Source organism: Lissotriton vulgaris, chromosome 9 (assembly GCF_964263255.1).
Source record: "Lissotriton vulgaris chromosome 9, aLisVul1.2, whole genome shotgun sequence".
Classification (NCBI taxonomy): domain Eukaryota; kingdom Metazoa; phylum Chordata; class Amphibia; order Caudata; family Salamandridae; genus Lissotriton; species Lissotriton vulgaris.
This window is the reverse complement of record NC_141697.1, coordinates 461653811-461675630: the sequence shown is the minus strand read 5'-3', so window position 1 is coordinate 461675630 and position 21820 is coordinate 461653811.

Below are 21820 nucleotides of genomic sequence, written 5' to 3'. Positions count from 1 at the left end.
GAACCTTCAGAGTTTAGCTGTAGAATGCCAAAGGGTTCCTCACTGAGCCCCAACCTCTTTAACGTCTACATGACTCCCCTCACAGTCATCGTCAGAATCCACTGACTCAACATTGTCTCCTATGCCAACGACACCCAGCTGATCCTCTTCCTCACCAACCAATCCACAGCCGCTTGAATCGACTTTCACATTGGGATGAAGGTCGTTGCCACTTGGATGAAAGACAGCTGCCTCAAGCTCAACTCTCACAAGATTGAAGTACTCATCCTGGGACCAAAATGTTAAGAACATGGAAAGACGCAGAAGAGAAAGAATGGCAAAAAGTTCTGTTTAAGCCGTTTCTTTCCCCAAGGAAGGTGTGTGAAGGTCTGATGACACTAGTCATCAAAGGGGGGAACTGATAGAGCGTCATGCTATTCTGAAAATTGTAGGGGTGCATCATAATCCCTGATAGTCAGCATCCGCATATCTAAAGGAATGTATTAACGTGTAGTCATTAGAAATGCAGTACTAAAAACAGCATATGTTAGTGTAAATAGAAATTTAATTGTGTTATTCATGCAGATCAATGTTGTGTTTAATCGAAAATGTGTTTTACATGATAATAATAATAATAGGGAGATTTGTAGAGCGCATGGTGACGCCGACGGCGTGTCCCCGCGCTGAGATCCTAGTGCAGGCTGGAGGGGAGGGAGGAGGAACACTATTGAGAGTAGAGAAGTGTTTTCAGTTTAGCTCTAAAGGTGGGCTCTGAGGGTTCCAGGCGGAGCGCCACAGGGAGTTCATTCCAACTGGACGCTGCTAGGTACCTAAAGGACCTGCCGCCCATCCTGGCTTTGGACACCTTAGGAATGGCCAGGCGACGCGTGCCAGATGATCTGAGGGAACGCACGGGCTCATATTGTGTCAGAAGATCTTGCAAGGGGAGGGGTGCCCTACCGTTAATGATCCGGTGGCACGTGCAGAGTGCTTTACATTTCACCCTGTTTCTCACCGGGAGCCAGTGGAGTGCTTGAAGCGCGGATTTTGAGGCTGATCTTCTAGGCCGTCTGAGGACCAGCCGGGCTGCGACATTTTGTAAAACCTGCAGACGGTTTAAGTTCTTCTCGAGGGTCCCCAAGTAAAGCAGGTTGCCATAGTCCATTTTGGAGGTGACTAAGGCGTGCACAAGTGTTTGGCGGGCTTTGATGGGGAGGAACTCCAAGACCTTCCTCAGGGTCTTGAGGGTCCCAAAGCATGAGCCAATCAAACGGTTGACCTGAGGTCCGAAAGTGAGTTTAGAGTCGAACCAAACACCGAGATTCCTCGCCTCCTGGCATGGGACTGGTGTGGGTCCTAGGCAGGGTGGCCACCACTCTGATGTCCAGGCTGCTTGGTCTCCCCCCACCACCAGCACCTCGGTCTTGCCTCCATTGAGCTTGAGACAGTTGGTAGACATCCAGGCAGCAAGATGATGAATAATGAAATAGTTCACATGTAAAGTGATGCATTCGATTTAAATGTGTATTATGTTAAAGTTTGCACATGTGGTTTGCCTATTATGTATGCAGAAGTAATGAAATCAATGATTATGAAGTGATTAGAAATGGTATGTGTAAACGTGTAAGGGCCTAGTTGATTTTCTAGGCTTTGCAATAGAAGGCCTGTTTGTAATTTCTTACGTTAGCTGAATATTGTAGGCCTGAAATGTATTTTCCTTGGGAAAGGGTTCTCAATAGAAAGAAGGTAGACAGTAGATTTTGTATGCGTGCAAGGTTGCTTCGCTCACATGCTTCTTGTTGCAGGTGCAAGGACATACATCTCGTTAGGCCGAATAACTCTTTGTTTTAGGAGTTAGGATGGTTGGAGAAGCCGCCATGGGAGTGTACAGGAATGCAGATATGATGTTTTCAGTGGAGAAGGTGCCTGGGACCAAAGGGCGTCCAAATAATTTTTGGATGAAGTCGAAGTTTTGATGGAAAAGTACAGAAGGAAGACCTGTCCGAAGGGGCATGAGAAGGGCGTGTTCTACTGTTTTGTGATTTTGTATTAGGGACAGTGCCCCGAGGGAGGAGGCTTAGTTTGAGTTGGAGTTAGTGCAAGTCAGATGGAGTTTGAGAGGCAGGAGGGAGACATGATGAATCAGGGAATCAAGAGGGAGGAGAGCAAGGAAAGGAGCATCTTAGAACAAGCTCTGTAACTTTGGCTACTTACCTACGCGAGTGAGTGAACTTCAAAGGAAGTCCTCACCACTGACACCTTTTTCTCTCTTGCCTGGGAACAATGTTAAGTAGGGATGTCATCTTAGTGATAGTGTAGGGATAGCTTAACTTTTTCTTTCTAGGTTTGATTCTGAGTCGGATGAGACTCTCGCATAGGATTATGTTTGTATTAGTGCCCATTTATTTTCTTAACCGCGTACTGAGGTGCTTGTATGTTCAGTTATTTTTGGCTTTGGTAATAAATTCTCAAAATGTATTTTGTAGTCAGTGATCCTTTGAATTGAATTGCATTGGTCATTGGGAAATTTCACGAATGCAAAGGTATCTCCCCCTTACACTTCTTAGCAGAAAAAAAGATCTAAACAGGTAAGAAAAGAATCTAGGCGTTATCACTCTCAACCCTTCAAGGGGCCTCAATTCAGCCCAAGGGCAATGAATACCTGACTCACGACTCAAGGGCCCCTCTTCACAGGGAAGTCCCATTATTTTGTGTTTCAGTTGCACGACTGATTGGTTTACTGATATGCAGGCTGAGGTTTATTTTCTGGGATGGTGGTATATGTTGTTAATCTAGCTGACGTGTCTATGTTCAGATCGCTGAAACTGCTGATTTATGACACGGTCTTTGCCACAGTGTTGGGCTGACAGTTGTTTTAAAAGGTTTAATTTACCACATTAGACTGTGGCAAATATCTGGAAATGTAAAGGATGTGCAGCGTTTAGCTTGAAATACATCAGCATTTGTTGGCATCTCTATAGTGACTACCAAGCACACGCAATTGCATGATGATAACAAAACAAAAACATAACTTAAAAACACAAAGGGAACAGCACAGTACAAGACAGCACATCAAGACAATCAAAACACAATGCAATAACGCAATCCAAAAACGATAAACAGTAAAATGCTAAATTATATTACAAAACAACAACACTTTGCAGCACTGCACAAAACATAATTCAACAATGGAGGTGAAAGGAAATATATAGGCACAAAATAAAATAACATAGTAATGCACATAAAAGTATAATGGCACAACACAACAGATCAACACAACAAACACATCCACACAATGGATCACAATAACACAATGGCACGTTTGCAATGGTACAACCTGTCTTTACGTATTACAAAACAGAATAAAAGCTCAACCACAGCACCACAACAAGTTGTTACGAAATAAAACCCTTTCACTGCACAATTTTAAATATGGGCTGTGGTTTTTTTTTGTTGGCATACTATATTGTCATGTTTTGGTCTGTAGATGTGATGTGTTTGCTTATATTGCGTTTTCATATTGTCTTGTGATGGTGCTTTACCTCTACTGAAGCCAGTCTATTTAAATTGCACATATAATATAACTACAACTTACCACTTACACAAATTTGCTTTCATAATTCAGGGGTGAAGGTGTTTGTATCAAGGACTAATTTACCTACCACCTAAGACGTGTAATAGTGCTAGTCAAAAATGGCTTACGACCCAGACCAAGAGAATTCTAGCTGTACTCAGGTAAAAATAAATGTTTGCGCTCTCTCAGTTCTTGAAAGGGTTTGACTGCCAACTTCCTGTTTACCACTTTGGATTTAGATGTCCTATTGGGTTTCAGTTCTGGGTAGCTGTGTAAACTTCGCTTTTCATGTCATGTGTTCTCACTCTTGCAGATTAGGCACTGCAAAATATCTGCTTTCACTTCTTGGATCTGATCTAGCGTGGAATTACGTCACACTGGCCCTTCATCTGACTTTGCCAGTGTTCAACTGGTTACTTAAACCTTCCATATTTATCACTTCTATAGAGCCCGATCACGAACCAGGGAGAGTTCCTGCGGAAGATTTTGCCCCCACCTGAATCCGCGTCCATTGGTGTTACCGCACCTGGAATTACCAGGTAAAACAGGGCCGACTTCCGGTTACCAAAAAAGGCGGGATTTAAGAACGGTAATGTGAGAAGAAATGAGGAAATGGGTGCTGTATGCATCTTATTTCACATTAACGAGTCATTATATCACAATGGCGTGCTAATGGTGGGGAGACACCTCACATAGGCCAGTTTATATTTATATACAAGCACCTTTCGCCACCAGAACGTGACTTTTAATATGGGAAAAAGTGACGTACCGGCGGCGCAAGGGGCTTGTAAATAAGTCCCTTTGCTGTTACATAAATAAGGGCGTTGTTTCCCCACACCAGCACTGCACCTGCCTATGGGTGCATATATTTCGATTTTGTCCACCAGGGACCTGCTGCAATATAGCAGGAAGGTGTCACCCTAAAAATATTCTGTATTTCCCTTTCCTAATAACACGTAGTAATTTCTGCATAAATAGATTTTTGCGTTGCATTTGCTCTTAACAACAAAAACAAACACAACAAACCATGAGCTGGCAACATGTGACCCATTCAGTTTTTTTTATCTTGCCTTAATGCCTTGCTCAGTTGTCCTCCTCTCAGCTATTCTACAGCACAGGCTACAGGCAGAGTGGAGCCATGTTACTTAGCAACATGGGATACACATGATAAAATTAACCCAAGCAGCTTTGCACATTTAACTCATTACCGTCTGCATGCAAAACAGCCACCGTGAAGTAGAAGGCAAGACATTCATGTGGCCCAAGTTAGGCGAAAATATGAATTCACTTCACATCGGTTCACAAAAATGACCTAAAAGTAGTTTTGTATGGCAAATATGATGTCTATGTTTTTAAACATTCTATAATTTGGTATTTTAGCTAAGCTTATATGTACCATGCATGTTAGAGGTGTGATTTCCGCCTATTATGTGAGAAAATGAAACATATGAAATTTAATTTGACTTTAGAAATAGCAATACAATTGATTGATTATTTTCTAAAATGGAGCACAGACCCTCATACCGTTCTGTTTCATTCTAATTTTAAAATAAGGACTTTCGTGTGGAAATGAAATGCAAAAACCGCCGCACTAAACAGAAGTGAAGCAATGTACACTTTAGCATCTGATTCAAGTTCTCTACAGTTTAAGGGGCTGCTTTAACTGCAAAACTAGTTAAACATAAAAAGGAATGTGAAATGGTATCATGCTAAACGTATTTACTCCCTCCCCCCTCCTCCCAAAGGATCCCCCCTCCCCACTATGCAGATTCCAGAGAGTGAATGGGTGCTCCCTCCCTTGCCTGTGTCATACACACCAGGGGATCTGGGAGTCTTGGCAGGCAGCATGACAGGGTGTACTAGCGCCTCTGTGTGGCAGAACAGCTGTTCAATAATTGCAGGCACGCAGGTCTCTCAAAATATCCTGGAAGGGAACTGCTACGGGCGATACTAAAGGAAAAAGTGCTGTAAAACAGCACGATTACTCCATCACTGAGATCTGACTTTGTCAAGGCAAACATACAAATCCGAATAGAGATTTTGCTGGGAGGAGGTGTTAGTTAATTGTGTAATATTTATGACTTAATCTTGACGCAAAGGAGCAAGCCATGAGTGCTACTTCAGTACTCCTGGCTTTCTAGTTCTTACAGCTTACTACTGGAATTACAGAGTAAACCAAGGGCCAGATATACGACCATAGCATTTTGCAACTTGTAAATTGCGACAAATTGTGAGTCGTAATTTGCAAGTCGCAAAATTCTATGTACAACAGTGTTCGAGACACTGTCAGCGATTCCCAATGAGATTGCAAATTGCATGCCTCTTGAATATTGATGAGGCTGTCTCAATTTGCGACCCCATTGGGAATGGCTAACATTCCCAGGAATAGTGACCTGCTGGGGTCAGCAGACCTCCATGTCTGGGACTGCTATTAAATAAAGCAGTTCTTTTTTTTTAAATGCAGCCTGTTTTCCTAAAGGAATACAGGATGCATTTAAAAAATAAAAATGTAACTTTTCATTTTCATTTTTTAAGGGCAGGCAGTGGTCTTTGGGACCACTGCCGGACCTTAAATAAATGTTGTGAATGCATTGCCAAAAAGTATGGTGTCCCCTGTGGACCTCCTCCTGTTTGCGAGCGCTTCACCACCCTTGTGAGAAGGGTGGTAAACTGCGAGTGTTTTGCGACTGCAATTGTGGTCGCAAAACATTCTTACATAGGGTTCAGACTCGCTATTAGGAAGGGACGCGAATCTCTAACACTATTTTGTGAATCGCTATTTAATTAGCGACTCGTAAAAGAGGGTTAGTACATGGCCCACGGGTTTTTTGCATGTGCAAACGGTTTTAAAACCCTCTTGAGCATGTAAAAATCAGTCATACGTCTGGCCCTAAGAAACTACAAGAATAAGTCACAGCGAATTGTTTTTGAATATGTCCCATTGTCTCACCTGTCTATGCAGCCCCAATACCCCTCCAACCTCTCTGCGGAGTTGTCTTTCTGTTGCATGGTTGGTGGAAGAGTTATGAAGACTGTTGGAGATGGTAATGCCACTGAGCATTGTTGGGGCAGCCATGGGTCCAGTATTGGAGTGGACTACAGGGCAATCTGGCAGTCCCAGAAAGGCTGGTCTGACAGGAAAGTTGTTTGATTTGGATAATCTAGGGCCTAGAGGGTTATTTTTACTGTTGGTTTCCTGTAGATACGTCAAATATTGCCTGCAGCAATCACAAATGCGCACAATCTGCCTGCCATACCTTGTGCAAAATCTGTACGGCATGATTTTACAAGATCAAAACTGCTCCGAAATGAAAATGTAATCCACTTTTTCAGCCATTCAATTTGCTAAAGAGGACTGTTTTTATTTTGGTGCCTGGGCATATTTTCTGTCCCATTCCGACTATGTAAGGGTGTCCTTAGCTTTGCAGCATTTGCAACATATGCATGAGAAATTGGTTTGTTAGTTGACTGGGATGTCAGCCCTGGTAAAGGTAGGGGGAGTAGTGGTGGCACTCCAAATGTGCATGACATTTTGACCGGCACTTTCAGGCAGCCTAAACCAGTCATGCACCCTTGCCATGTTCTCCATCCAGGCTGCATTACAGCTTGGGTGGAGAACATACCCCAGGCTCCCAAGCTTGGTCTGAGCGCCGAACTACAGTGCTCAGACCAATCAATCAATCAATCAATCATTGCATTTATATAGCGCACTACTTACCCAGAGGGTCTCAAGGCACTGGGGGGGGGGATCTGCTACTGCTCGAACAACCAGGTCTTGAGTTGCTTCCTGAAGGCGAGGTGGTCCTGGGTCAGGCGGAGGTGGGTGGGGAGGGAGTTCCATGTCTTGGCGGCGAGGTAGGAGAAGGACCGTCCCCCTGTGGTGGCTCTACGGATGCAGGGGACGGCGGCGAGGGCGTGGCTGGTCGATCGAAGCTGGCGTTTGGGAGCGTAGAAGTTGAGGCGGCTGTTGAGGTATCCTGGGCCTTGGCTGTGTAGGGCTTTGTGTGCGTGGGTGAGGAGACGGAAGGGGATTCTCTTGTTGACCGGGAGCCAATGCAGATCTCTCAGGTGTCCGGAGATGTGGCTGCGACGGGGGATGTCCAGGATGAGTCGTGCTGAGGCGTTCTGGATCCGCTGGAGTCTCTTCTGGAGTTTGGCGGTGGTTTCGGCGTAGAGGGTGTTGCCGTAGTCCAGACGGCTGGTGACGAGGGCCTGGGTGACCGTCTTCCTGATCTCGGTGGGGATCCACCGGAAGATCTTACGTAGCATGCGCAGGATGTTGAAGCACGACGAGGAGACGGCGTTGACTTGTCTGGTCATGGAGAGGGAGGAGTCCAGGATGAAGCCCAGGTTGCGTGCGTGGTCTGTTGGTTTGGGTGCGCTGCCTAGGGCGGGGGGCCACCAGGAGTCGTCCCAAGCGGCGGGTGAGGATCCCAGGATGAGGACTTCCGTCTTATCTGAGTTCAGTTTTAGGCGGCTGTTCTTCATCCATTCGGCTACCTCTTTCATCCCTTCGTGAAGGTTGGCTCTGGCGGTGGCGGGGTCGTTGGTAAGGGAGAGGATCAGCTGGGTGTCGTCGGCGTAGGAGATGATGTTGAGGTGGTGCTGGCGTGCAATGTCTGCGAGGGGGCTCATGTAAATGTTGAAGAGGGTTGGACTGAGCGAGGAGCCTTGAGGGACGCCGCAGATGACTTCGGTGGCTTCAGATCTGAACGGAGGGAGGCGGACTCTCTGTGTCCTTCCGGCGAGGAAGGAGATGATCCACTCCAGTGCCTTCTCCTGGACTCCGACGTTGCTGAGGCGTTGTACTAGGGTACGATGGCAGACAGTGTCGAAGGCCGCGGAGAGGTCGAGGAGGATGAGGGCCGCTGTTTCTCCATTGTCGAGCAGCGCTCGGATGTCATCGGTGACTGCGATCAGGGCGGTCTCGATGCTGTGGTTGGCCCAGAAGCCAGACTGCGAGGGGTCGAGGGATCCGTTCCTCTCGAGGAAGGTGGCCAGCTGCTTGTTGACGGTCTTCTCGATGACTTTAGCAGGAAACGGGAGCCGCAAGATGGGGCGGTAGTTTTTGAGGTCGGTGGGGTCAGCCGATGGCTTCTTGAGTAGAGCGCTGAGTTCGGCGTGCTTCCAGCTCTCCGGGAAGGTAGCGGTGTCGAAGGAGGTGTTGATGATGTCCCGCAGGTGGCGTGCGATGACAGCGTCGGCCTTGTTGAAGACGTGGTGAGGGCAGGGGTCGGTCGGAGATCCGGAGTGGATGGAGTTCATCGTGCGGGCGGTGTCTTCGGTGCTGATCGGAGTCCAGGCGCGGAGGGTGGTGGTGGGGGGCGGTGGTTCGGTCGTGGTGTTCGTCGGTTGAGTGCTGAAGCTGTTGTGTATGTCTGCGATCTTGTTGTGGAAGTAGGAGGCGAGGGAGTTGCAGAGGTCTTGCGAAGGGGTGATGTTGTTGTTTCCGGCGTTAGGGTTGGAGAGCTCTTTGACGATGTTGAAGAGTTCTTTGCTGTTGTGTGCGTTGTTGTCCAGTCGTTCCTTGAATGCAGTTTTCTTGGTGGCGCGGATGAGTTGGTGGTGTTTTCGGGTGGCGAGCTTGAGGGCAGTCATGTTGTCCGGTGTTTGGTCTCTGCGCCAGGTTCTCTCGAGGGCTCGGCAGTTCTTCTTGGAGCTCTTGAGTTCGTCGGTGAACCATGGGGCTTTCTTGCTGCCGGGTCTGCTGGGCGGGGTCCTCAGGGGGGCGAGCTCGTCTGCGCAGTCGCTGATCCACTTCGTGAGGTTGGTGGACGCCAATCACAACGCTGCATTGCAGCATTGTGGTTGGTCAGGAGAGCTTGGAGCCCGGGTGCTTCCTGCTGCCGGACTCCAGACAGGAAGAAGACAAGAAGATGAAGACGATTGGAGGAGAGTTGGCGACAATACTGACCGTAGCCAGGTGTTTTTTTTTATTTCATCTTTTTTATTTCTCTGACCTACTCCCCCCTTGACCTCCCTGCCCTTCCTGCCCTTCCTGCCCCAATGCCCTCCCTGCCTCACCACCAGAGTCCGGTAGAAACCGCTACTGACTTAGAGGCAATGTATAAAGTATTTGTGCAACACTTCTAACAGTAATAAAATGAAAACACCACACAAAAGGGACCCCACACCAAGTTAAAAAAATAGAACTTCTTTAACCCCTTCACTGCGGTGGAAATTTTGACGCAGTGCTAGGGGGGAAGGGGGGGGCCGCGCGGCGCTCCCATGCTCGTGACGGAACCGCTCCGTCACCAGCCTCGGGCGCGCTGTTCTTGTGATGGAGCGGTTCTGTCACGGCCCAGCCCGCTCAATGGAACGCTCAGCGCAGGCGCGGAATCCCCGCTGCGCAGGCGTGCCGAGCGGGCCGTGATGGAACCGCTCCGGCACCAGCACAGCGTGACCGAGGCTGGTGACGGAGTGGTTCTGTCACCAGCATGGGAGGGGTTAATAAATAAAACAATGAAAAAAATCCAATCAGTGTAACCGGAGATATGCAATTTTAAAACGTTTTGTGAAAATAGCGCCAAAAAGCGCAAAGCACCAACTGTGGATATCTGGTTGCTCTGGGCCATGAAAAAGTCACAAGTTCAGGCAGACTCCGATAGAGGGCAGCCAAGTTACAGGGACCCAGTTTGGCCCGCTGAACAAAGTATCCTATATCCTGGTGTGCGGAGAGTGACATGGGAACATGTCAAAGATGAGTCACACAGCAATGCGTCACTTCCAAGATGCAGCGAGGCTGCTATGCGAGGGCCTGCATCGCCGCGGAGAATACATTACTCTGTTGCCCTGACAGAGTCCCTGCCTACCAAATTTAGAAATTACTGCCAAGCTGTTGGCCATTTCTAAACCATTGGCAGGAACCACCATCAAGGCTGTTCCTATCAATGCTTTTTAAGCTTGACCCACAGCTCCCTCAACATGACGGAGCTGTACGTCAAACGTATTTTTTTTATTTTCAAAAAGAAAATCCCAAAGCTGATTTTTTTTTAATAGAAAATTGCTCCGGCTCACTATTGGAGTCATCTTCCATGGTGAGAAGGACATTTTTATTACCACCATAGTTTTCCTGACGGTAATGGGCAGTCAATAACTGTTAAATGTCCACTCACTTAAATTGGGCAGCTGGGCATATAGCCAATTGTCAACAGTCCATATGCTGTCAGAGGTGTTGGACAATGGTGGAAACAGAGTAATCTCACTGTAACCAACCATGATTCTCCCGCTTTTAGATTTGGAGGGCGGACTATTGTGTTGGCTGTATTTCTCTACTTGCTTTTTGCAAAGGTTTGAAAACTTGACTCTTTTAGCATACTGCACTTAGGAATACCCCCTACCTGCTGTGCACCTGGAAACCCCTCGGGGTAGCTGCTCGCATTACAAATTCAAATAATAATAATAAGTATACGCTGTCAGCATTGAGACAGAGTATCCTTACCGCCAATATATAAATCAGGTCAATAGTATGTGATTCTGTGGCAGCAACGCTTTCGGCATAATTATGCATTTTGCCACATAATCCATCATCAACTGCATAATTTGTAGATTAAAAAAAATACAATTTCTTGCTAGCTCAAACAGACCAACGTTTGCTAACATTCAGCAACATGTAAAAATGGTAACTACCTTTCAGCTGTATCTGGGTGTTCCACTGGTACAAATGAGGTGAAACATATCCGAAGACAATGGTAAAGTGCAAAAATGGTAACATACTGAAGTAATACTTTCACGAAGTATCCAGTATTACGCCACATAATTTTCCTTTGTCGGATAATTCTGCATAATTTGGCGTTCCTCTGTCGCATAATTCTAGTGGCCCTGATTCTGTGTCTTCATATAAGAAGCGCAGGAAGATGATTTGATGTTCACAGAATCAAACAGTTTACATAAAAATGCCATGGCCCTTATTTATGAGGCCTTGCGTCAGTTTTGCGCCGCCGGTGCATCACTTTTTGTGACGCACCAGCGGCGTAAAATATGTGCCTTGTTGCGCCATATTTAAAAAGTGACGCATCTAGGTAGATGCGTCACTTTTTAAACCCCTGCACCACATTATACCAGCGTCAGGTATAATGTATGCAGAGGGGGCGTTCCCCGCAAAAAGCCTCGTAATAGTGACGCAGTGAAATCTATGAGATTTCACTGCGTCACTTTTAGGATGCTATTGCGTCAAAATCTTGCGCCTGCCTCACAGCAGGCGTAAGACTGACGCAAGTCCTTTCACATGGGGCTTTCCCCATGTGAAAGGACGCATTGCTGGCGTTGCGCCACTTTTGTGACACACTCCAGCAATGCGTCACTTTTGCGCTTACTGATACTTCAGAAATACTGACGTATCTGTAAGTCCTTGCGACATGATGCGTCATACATTAAATTTGACGCATCTTTGGTGTCGCAAGGAGTGCGCAGTGAAAAGTGACGCATTGCTGTTTTCACGCAGCAATGCGTCACTTTTCATAAATGAGGCCCAAGGTAGGAATCAGAGGTCAGCTCTGCATGTTCCAGGTCAGCAGTGCTATCACCAGATCACACTTCATGCCTTTGCTCTTGATTACTATACTTGCAGGACGTTTCTCACGAACCCTTACCTTATTCAACATTTTTGTAATTCTGCAAAATGGCAATATCCCCTTAAGAGCCTTGCAAGGCCCTGAAATTGGTCATTCAAGAAAAGCAATTGAGGCATGCTGCTTCTTGTAAAAAAAATGATACACGTAGCATTGGCATCTGCACAACAGTATAAAAGCTAACAAAAAATTAAGTCACAATTTCCGTGGTTATCCCCGCAAGCAGAGCCAATAAAGGAATCGTAAAATCATCAGGAAAGAGAGGAAATGTCAAAGTATTATTAGAAATATCTTCAAGTGCCAACAAATATGTTTTAATTTTCAGTGCGAGTCCATAAACTGCACTTACTATTGTTCATCCCATGCCTCATGATTTACCTGGTTGACCAAACTTTAGAATATAAGGAAAGTTTTCCTATTACTTTCTGTAATTTTATTGTGAGCAACATAAAGATATACAATCAACAAATGTTAAATGTTTATCAATAAACGATGTACAGCAATAGAATATTGAAAAATTGAGGGTTTTATTTTTAAATTATTTAGAGTTGGTAATATGTATCCCTTTCAGCAATATATCCGGCAGAATGAGATGAAAACAAACATAACTGCATTGTTGATCAGTCCACATATGCTCAACAAAAACGACGCGTTTGTTCTGGTCGTGTTATTAGCTAAACCCAGTTTAAATATAGGAGAAATCTACCCTTTAAAGGGTCTGGTCTGAAATTCAGCTTCAAGCAAACCTCATTCTGCAACTTCTGAAGCGTTTCTTGTAACAGGGACTTGCAAAATCATAAAATCACCTCCTCCTCAAGTCCCAGTGGGGAATGCTTTGCCTGTCCCTTCTAGTTCTTCAAACTAGCTCTTCCCCCTGCTTCCCACTCTTAAGTGTTTACATCCCCAAAATATCCTTCTGTTTTGTCTCTTCAGCAAGGCTAAATCAATGCCACAAACTATCTGAACATCTATAACCTAAATACAGACTCAAACCCAATCCTCAGTTTCAAAGTAGAAAGCTAGCTAGAAGGCACAACTAATACACTCAACAATCCTTCCCCATTGTGTATTTCTGACAAGAAACTGAAGCACAAACAAAACTACTTGAAGACTAACAGTAATCTTAAAGCGTTATTTATCAACAACTGGTTCCCCAGATGTTTCAGAAGCAGAATATAAAGCCATAACCTGCACTTGTTCATGAACAGTCTTCTTGTGATTTTTGCTGATCTGCAAACCCCCTCACTATAATCAAACCTTCTCCAAAGCTTTCCTAATCCCATTCACCTACAATTACATTCACTTATAAATCTTGTATGACCTCAAAACCTGATGTCAATGCCAGCCTAATCACGATCCTTCCTATCTAACCAAGAACCAACAAACATGCACATATTCAGTTGGATGTACCCTTTGTCACCCCTTCTTTCTTCACTGTTGGACTAGGTCTTCTCTGCAGGGTCACCCCCTAATTTTGTTGCCTTTTGTTCTACTATTTTTTGCTGAATTAGTTTTTGTTGACCTTAGGACTCAGTGCATTTCACCACTGCTAACCAGTGCTAAAGTGTTTGTGCTCTCTACTTTAAATATGACACATTTGGCTTACACCTGTTTGACTCATTTAAGTTATGTTTAAGATCCTTATAAAGGGGCATCATTGTAAATTAAATGCTACTAATGGGCATGCAGCACTTATTACTCCACACACTTGGCTAGCCCCTCAAAACATGTGCCAGACCTGCCATTACAAGTGTGAAATAAATACATTTAGGAAAGAGAAATTACAAATTCTGGACCTAGCACTGACAATATAATAACCCACAATCAAAGGAGTGGTATGAAATACAACATGTTTAGTGCATAATTGACAACAACAATTTCTATTTATTTTCTTATTTGTGTTTTTTTATTTTTTAGTGTTATTTATCATGAATATCATATAAAGCAGTTGTCTAAACAATTACTTTTATCAGATTATGTTGCCCAATAAAATTTATGAAACTGTGCTACAATTGTATTCCTTCTTTTCACAGTTTATAAAGTCCAAACATGACTTTCTTAATTCATTAGATCTGGAAAAACATCATAGGAACATTTGACGGTGACATGGCTTTTGAATTCTTGTACATCCCTCAATTCATTAGATCTGGAAAAACATCATAAGAACATTTGATGATGACATGGCTTTTGAATTCTTGTACATCCTACGTGCGTTTTGGCATTCAGCTTTCATCAGGAAGCTATGATTATATTTCAATAAAACCTAAACAGGGTGCAGAGATTGAACCAAAATCTCATATCAGTGCTAAGAAACAGGTCCTATATACATAAAATAGCCTCTTTAACAACATGAGATCAATTGCAATGATTACAGTCAACTAACACTTAAAACAACTAGTCACTACACATATGTTATCAACAACATAACCAATTGCCTAAATACATCTGTGACAATTTACTCTACAATACCCGCAATCCTTCACCAGGTGAATAATTCAAAACAAATTCAATTAAACAAAACCTCTAAAGTAAACATCTAATTTGTCAACAAATGGGGGAGATTTGAGCAGAAAAAATAAGAAACCACGATTAGAAAAAGACGAAGCAAGAAAAAAAGAAAAAGGAGGGTTAATAGTCTAAATCATTGATAAGTGACCCAACAAGAAAATGGCCATCAAGCCAAATAGTAGTACCTTACGAAGGATGAGGAACGTAATATCTGCAGAGTGGGGTGACCAAATGTTGCCTCCCTATGGATCTATAAGTGACCATCTCTATAAAACAAGAAGATCAAAAAATAGAAGTCTGGCAACCGAAGAATAGATCAGATTATGCCACAAACCTTAAGGGGAACCTGGACCTTTTAAATAGTCTAGATACAAATGAATGGTCGCATATGTCTTACCACAAGGCATACACATTATGTTAACCTATGGAAACTTTTTTGGGGTGACAAAGACAAAAATAGAACTTACAGTACCTGCGAAAAAGCCTACATGTGTTCGGGACCGTAATGTGTACCGCTCCATTAAGAGTACAATTTAGAAATTTGTTGTATCTTGAATCTTCCTGCTGCTTAGCTAGAGTGCTTGTGAAATAGAATGTTTGATGATTGGAATGTTGCTGTACTGTGAATGTCAGTTGAGTAAGGGCTGAGCAGCAGGACAGCTGCTCCTGATGGGGTTAACATTATAACTTAACATCTTAATTAATAAAGTAACTTAAGAACCTACAGTTCCAGCTTCCTTTGATTACTTCATTTGGCGACATTTTGTGATCAATCTGAAGAAAAATCTACGCGTGCAAATCTAAAAAAAGGTACCAAGGAAAAGAAGTATTGGACTGGAACTAAGAAAAGAGGAAAAGAAACAATAGCCTGGTTTGTTGAACAACTTGTTCGTGAAAATTCAAGGAATATTAAGGACATTACAGGAAAAGAATCCTGAAAAGGTAGCGTAAATTGGAAAACAACTCGAGGTAAATGACTTTCTATTTTAAGTGTGTCTGGAGTGTTGTATGGCAATTAACCCCATCAGTGACCCAGTCATCGGTCGCCCTGGAGCCCAAGTTTGCCAGACTCATGACAAAAAAATAAAAATAAAAATGAGCCTCGAGGAAATGTGTATGCTGACTTTGCGTTACATTGCTGTGTAAATCAAAGTAATTGATGCCAGCAGAACTGTTTAAGAGCAAGCTAAGTGTATTCTGTTTTTGAAGTGGCTGGTTGTTCGGGGGCATTTGATCGAGCCTCGGAGAGGAAGTGAAAGGCATTTGACAGCTGGCGTATGATTCACGTTAATGTGTGGAATTAAAAAAAAGAGTTCGGTGGCAGGAAATCGAGCCTCTGTGGGACAGTGAAATCGAGTCACAGTGTTGAAAGGATCAAAAAACGAAAAGGAAAACGAAGTAGCGAGTTCAGACTGCAGTGGGATTATTAAAGAGACCATATTTTCATTTTGGGCAGAAAACTGTCGTTACATACAATCAGCTTTGTGCGTTGTTTGAAAGTCAGCAGTAATGCTTACCGCGAGACTGAAAGAATGCTGCCATTGTCATCCTTCGTGCGTTTGAAGCCGCAGCTCCGTGTGACTCATCCTGTAACGTGCTGACGTGGTGACGTTTCTGATGGCAGCCATTTGTCTTTTCTTTAGCAACAATGATGGTTGCTAGGTAACGCAGGGGGTACACATAGAAGACAGGCGCCTTGATCCTTTTTCTCTTCAACAGGAAACACCAAAGCAGTTGTCGGAAGGAGAGGTCTTTGTGCATTTACAGCAGATTTGATGGTTATATTTGACTTTATCTTTCATTAGAAGCGTGCAGACCGTTTTGAAGAGTTAAATGGCTCAAGTTACAGGATCTGCACATAGGTCCCAGAAACAGTAGCGAGTCTGTCAATTAAGAAGAAGCAGTAGTCACTAGAAAAAAAAAAGGTTCCAGAAATTGCACCAGAAGTGTACTGCACCAGAAGTGAACTGCACCATAAGTGTGTATAAAAAGGGATGTGTCCCAGAAATTGCACCAGAAGTGACTATTATTCAGAAAGTGTCCCAGAACTAAAAGCGCAACAGGAAAAAAAATGTATGCCTTTCATTTGTTTGTGTTGTGTCTCACAGCGAGTGTTAAGGGGGGTATGTGGCATATGGTGACCCCTTGATTGTGTTGTTTGGTGGTTGGTATTTAGATCACCAAGAGATCGATGATTATCAAGAAAGGAGTTGTTCCACAACTTGTGTTGTGTTTGAGCGTGTCTAGAGGTTAGGTGACTCATTAGCTCCTGTTTGTGGGGGGCTATGTGGTATATGGTCACCCCTTGGTTGTGTTTGGGTGTTGATGCTAATTTAACAAGAGTTGTTCCACAACTAGTGTTGTGTGTGAGTGTGTCTAGATGTTAGGGGACTCATTAGCTCATGTTTGTGGGGGCTATGTGGTATGTGGTCACCCCTTGGTTGTGTTGTGAGCTGTCCCACACTGGTAGTGTGTGTGTGAGTTGGCGTCAGGGTTGTTAGGCCACTCATTAGCTCATGTAAGAGATGGTTATGCTGTATATGATCACTCCTTGGTTGTGTTGTGAGCTGTCCCACACTGGTAGTGTGTGTGAGTTGGCGTCAGGGTTGTTAGGCCACTCATTAGCTCATGTGAGAGATGGTTATGCTGTATATGATCACTCCTTGGTTGTGTTGTTTGATTTTCTAAGAGCTGTCCCACACTGGTAGTGTGTGTGAGTTGGCGTCAGGGTTGTCAGGCCACTCATTAGCTCATGTAGGAGATGGTTATGCTGTATATGATCACTCCTTGGTTGTGTTGTTTGATTTACTATTTCGCCAAGTGTTGTTTCACGACAAATGTTGTGTGTGAGTTGGTGTGCAGTGGCAAGGCCACGCATCAGTTCGTATATGAGGTCAAAAGAGCTGTTTCACGACAAATGTTGTGTGTGAGTTGGTGTGAAGTTCGTCACTCATTAGCTCGTGTAAGAGTTGGTTATGCCGTATATTGCCACTCGTTATTTTGTTTAGGGCAAGAATGAGTTATGTGAGTGCTTGTTCTTAGTCTATGGTGTGCGCGTTGTTTCCTGATATTGGTTGAGTTAAGTTTGTTCCTTTGTGTCTTGCTTGTTATACTTGTCTGGCCAACTTGTATAATTAGTGGCATAAGGATGTAGGATGAAGTTAGTTGTTTATTTCAGGAATCCGTGCGGGATTCGTTAAAATATTTTGTTTGTGTTGTCCTTTTGTACTTTGGTGCATTGTTTTAATATCTTTGACTATGTGTACTAAAGTGCATTTTATTGACAACCATTTTATTGCTCAATGCAATTGTACCCATAACGAAGGGAGATATGTTGTACCTTGAATCTTCCTGCTGCTCAGCTAGAGTGCTTGTGAAATAGAATGTTTGATGATTGGAATGTTGCTGTACTGTGAATGTCAGTTGAGTAAGGGCTGAGCAGCAGGACAGCTGCTCCTGATGGGGTTAACATTATAACTTAACATCTTAATTAATAAAGTAACTTAAGAACCTACAGTTCCAGCTTCCTTTAATGACTTCAAAATTCTGAAGCGATAAAACTAAATGATAAAACAGTATCTGTTGGTCCTAGACAATCTTATTCTTACATTAGGGTCCCTATATATCTGGAAGAATAAAAGGAAAGGTGGGAAGGGAAAATTGGCTGGTTCACTACCTGGTATTAATCACTGAGGTCCAAAGACGGAGATGGTTCTCCAATTGTCAGGGATTTCAACTCGGCAATAATACCGTCAAATACCCTGAATGTGGAACAAACACTGTTTAGTATCGCATAAGATGGCTAACCACGCTCACCCCGATGACATCCGAGCGTGGTTAGCCATCTTATGCGATACCAAACAGTGCTTGTTCCAGCGTGGTTAGCCATCTTATGCGATACTAAACAGTGCTTGTTCCAGCACACGTGGGATGTACAAGAATTCAAAAGCCATGTCATCATCAAATGTTCTTATGATGTTTTTCCAGAACTAATGAATTAAGGGATGTACAAGAATTCAAAAGCCATGTCATCATCAAATGTTCTTATGTTTTACCAGATCGAATGAATTAAGAGAGTCACGTTTGGACTTTATTAACTGTGAACGAAGGAATACAATTGTAGCACAGTTTCATAATTTTTATTGGGCAACATAATCTGATAAATGTAATTGTTTAGACAACTGCTTTATATGGAATTCATGATAAATAACACTAAAAAATAAAAAAAACAAATAAGAAAATAAATAGAAATTGTTGTTGTCAATTATGCACTAAACAGGTTGTATCTCATACTACTCCTTTGATTGTGGGTTATTATATTGTCAGTGCTAGGTCCAGAAGTTGTAATTTCACTTTCCTAAATGTATTTATTTCTCACTTGATTTACTAGCCCCGGTTTAGGAATAATAGTCGGGGGTACCTCTTTTCTTTACAGACCTGCCATTACAGCCTAGCCTAAATTCAGTTTTATACTGCCAATTCGACTTGGCAATATAACCACCTTGCCAAGCCTTAAACTCCCCTTTTATTGCATACAGGTCACCACTGAGCTCTAGCTAGCCCATAGGGAAGGGTGCATTGTAATTAAAAGATTGCACATGTACTTTTAAGTTTTACATGACCTGGTAGTGAAAACCTCTAAAATTCATTTTTCACTACTGTGGCGTCTACCTGTCCCATTGGATACCATTGGATTGCCTTGTTAACCTTTAATTGGGAAGAGGTTGGCATTTTGTGTTTAGTATCTATCAAACTTTAATTTAAAATCCTTTTTAATGATAAGGTCGGATTTTAAATTACAATTTTTAAAATGCCATTTTTAGAAAGTTTACATTTTCATGTCCTGTGCCTTGTGGTGCCTCCAGCTTGTCCTAGGTCACATGACTGGTTGTTGTTCTCAGTTGTGACTTCCTTCCAGATGGTCACACAATAGAGGTATTAGTTGTGTCTGAATGGGCCATCTGTTTGCTGGCTAGGGTAGGTGGAGCTGGGCACCGCCCCACTTTCTTCTGAATAGGCTATGCTCTGCCTTCACACAAAGAGCCTGTCACCACTGCATTGTTCCTGCAGCTAGTTAGGAGCCACTAAAATCCAAGTACTTCTAAGAAAAGTCTCTAGCGTATTTCTCCTACTGTTGTAGACAAATGTAGGGCTCTAGTGTAATTTTCCCGATTCATGCCCTTATATAGGTATAACTCATCATATCCTTATATAGGGATCAGAATCTTAACCATATTTAGACACAGCCAATGTAGTTCAAATACGGCATGGCTACTTCCACAGATTTCTAAAAATCACAACGAGTTCTTGGAGAGACCAAACCTCCAGCAGTCCCGGACTTTCCCCTGCTTCTGTATTGATTTGTCCTAGAACTCCTGGAGTCCTAAAAGAACTGCAAGTTCTTATTGATGTATTATGTCCAACCTTACGTCAAACACGGCACCTTCCAGGTATAAATATACCAGCATCTGCCCTAGCAAAACACACAGTGGTTTGGAGCAGATCGACTAACTACTTGCCCGACGCCCTGCTGTAGCGAATGCCAAAGGAAGCCGACCCTCCAGCTGACGCACTGAGAGAGACGCTGTCTTTACTCTTGCAGAGAAATCCAGCTCCGGTGTTTCCCGGCTACCCTTGCGGGTTACTGGGAGATCGAGTCCTGAGAGAGAGATACAAGACCTCCTACATTGTATAAACAAGGTACGGAGCTGATTAGACCCTTAGAGAATTCTTGGATAGATTCTTGGCAGAAACTATTTTAACTCAAGCTACATCTCACTTATTCCTTCCCAAGCACTAGGCTTAGGTTAGGTATAAGCATGGGCGAATTTTGCGAATTCGCGATTCGCGAATTTGCAGATTTGCGAATTCGCGATCCGCAAAATTCACGAATTTGTGCGAATTTACGGATTTTTGTTTTTTTGCGTGTTAGCGGGGTTTTTTGCGTGTACGCAGGGTTTTTTGCGTGTTTGCGGGGATTTTTGTGTCTTCGCGAGCAGCTTGCATAGCGAAGTTACCCATGCAGTCGTTTATGGGAGAGGGAGAAGAGATAGATAGATAGATAGATAGATAGATAGATAGATAGATAGAAAGATAGATAGATAGATAGATAGATAGATAGATAGATAGATAGATAGATAGATAGATAGATAGATAGATAGATAGATAGATAGATAGATAGATAGATAGATAGATAGATAGATAGATAGATAGATAGATAGATAGATAGATAGATAGAGAGAAAGAGAGGGAAAGAGAGAGGGAGAGAGAGAACGAGAGAAAGAAAGAGAGTCCGGATCTCTGAAGGGCCAGATTCCTGAGTTGCCCCTACAGAACATACAGCTTTTTATTTTTAGCAAAATGCATATGAAAATTGTGCTGTAAAGGTCTCTTTTAGTTTAACCCCTCCTGACAACTCAAAATGGGTGTATTTGCCATCCTCTCCCTTCTTCCTGTTTTTTATATCTGTAAGTGCTTCCTGATGAGGTTTAATTCCTTGGACAGGTGCCTCGTTGCCTACTTGTAACTATTCTCTGACCCTGCTTCAAGGGTCAGAGCAGGGTCAGAGAATAGTTGCAAGTAGCAACGGGGCGCCAGGAAGCAATTAGCAGCAGGTGTCCAAGTTGAAGTTAATGTGTTTGTAACCCTTTTGTAAAAGGTTACAAAGAAATTAGGTTCAACTTTTGCACGTGCTGCTCTAACCCTTGCTTGGCTGAAAATTCGTCCCCGCTGATTCGCGGATTTTACCGCGATTTCGCGAGATTCGCGGATCGCGAAATCGTGGAAAATCCGCAAATTCGCCCGCGAAACGGATTTTACGCCCACCCTGAGTTAGGTATACCGGGGTAGGCATATCTTAGAAGCACCAGTTGATTAGTTTAGTAATCTTTTATCATTGTATGTATTTTACCCATTTTAAGTATCTTATGGCTTAGAAACCATATAAATGCTTTTACAGTATTACTTCATAATACTCTTTTTACTGTACGCACTTTACTTTATGACAAGTATTACAATTGTAGCAATTCACTTCTCTTGCATGAGAAAGAAGACTGCCCAATAAATAACCTTTTTATTGAAAACGCCTGTTTCTCTATTTCTCTGCACTTCTGGTGAAACTAAGCATGCACGATTGACTGAGTGGAATAGCCATCTATGGTTTCCACGACTCTGGAGATATATTCCTTAT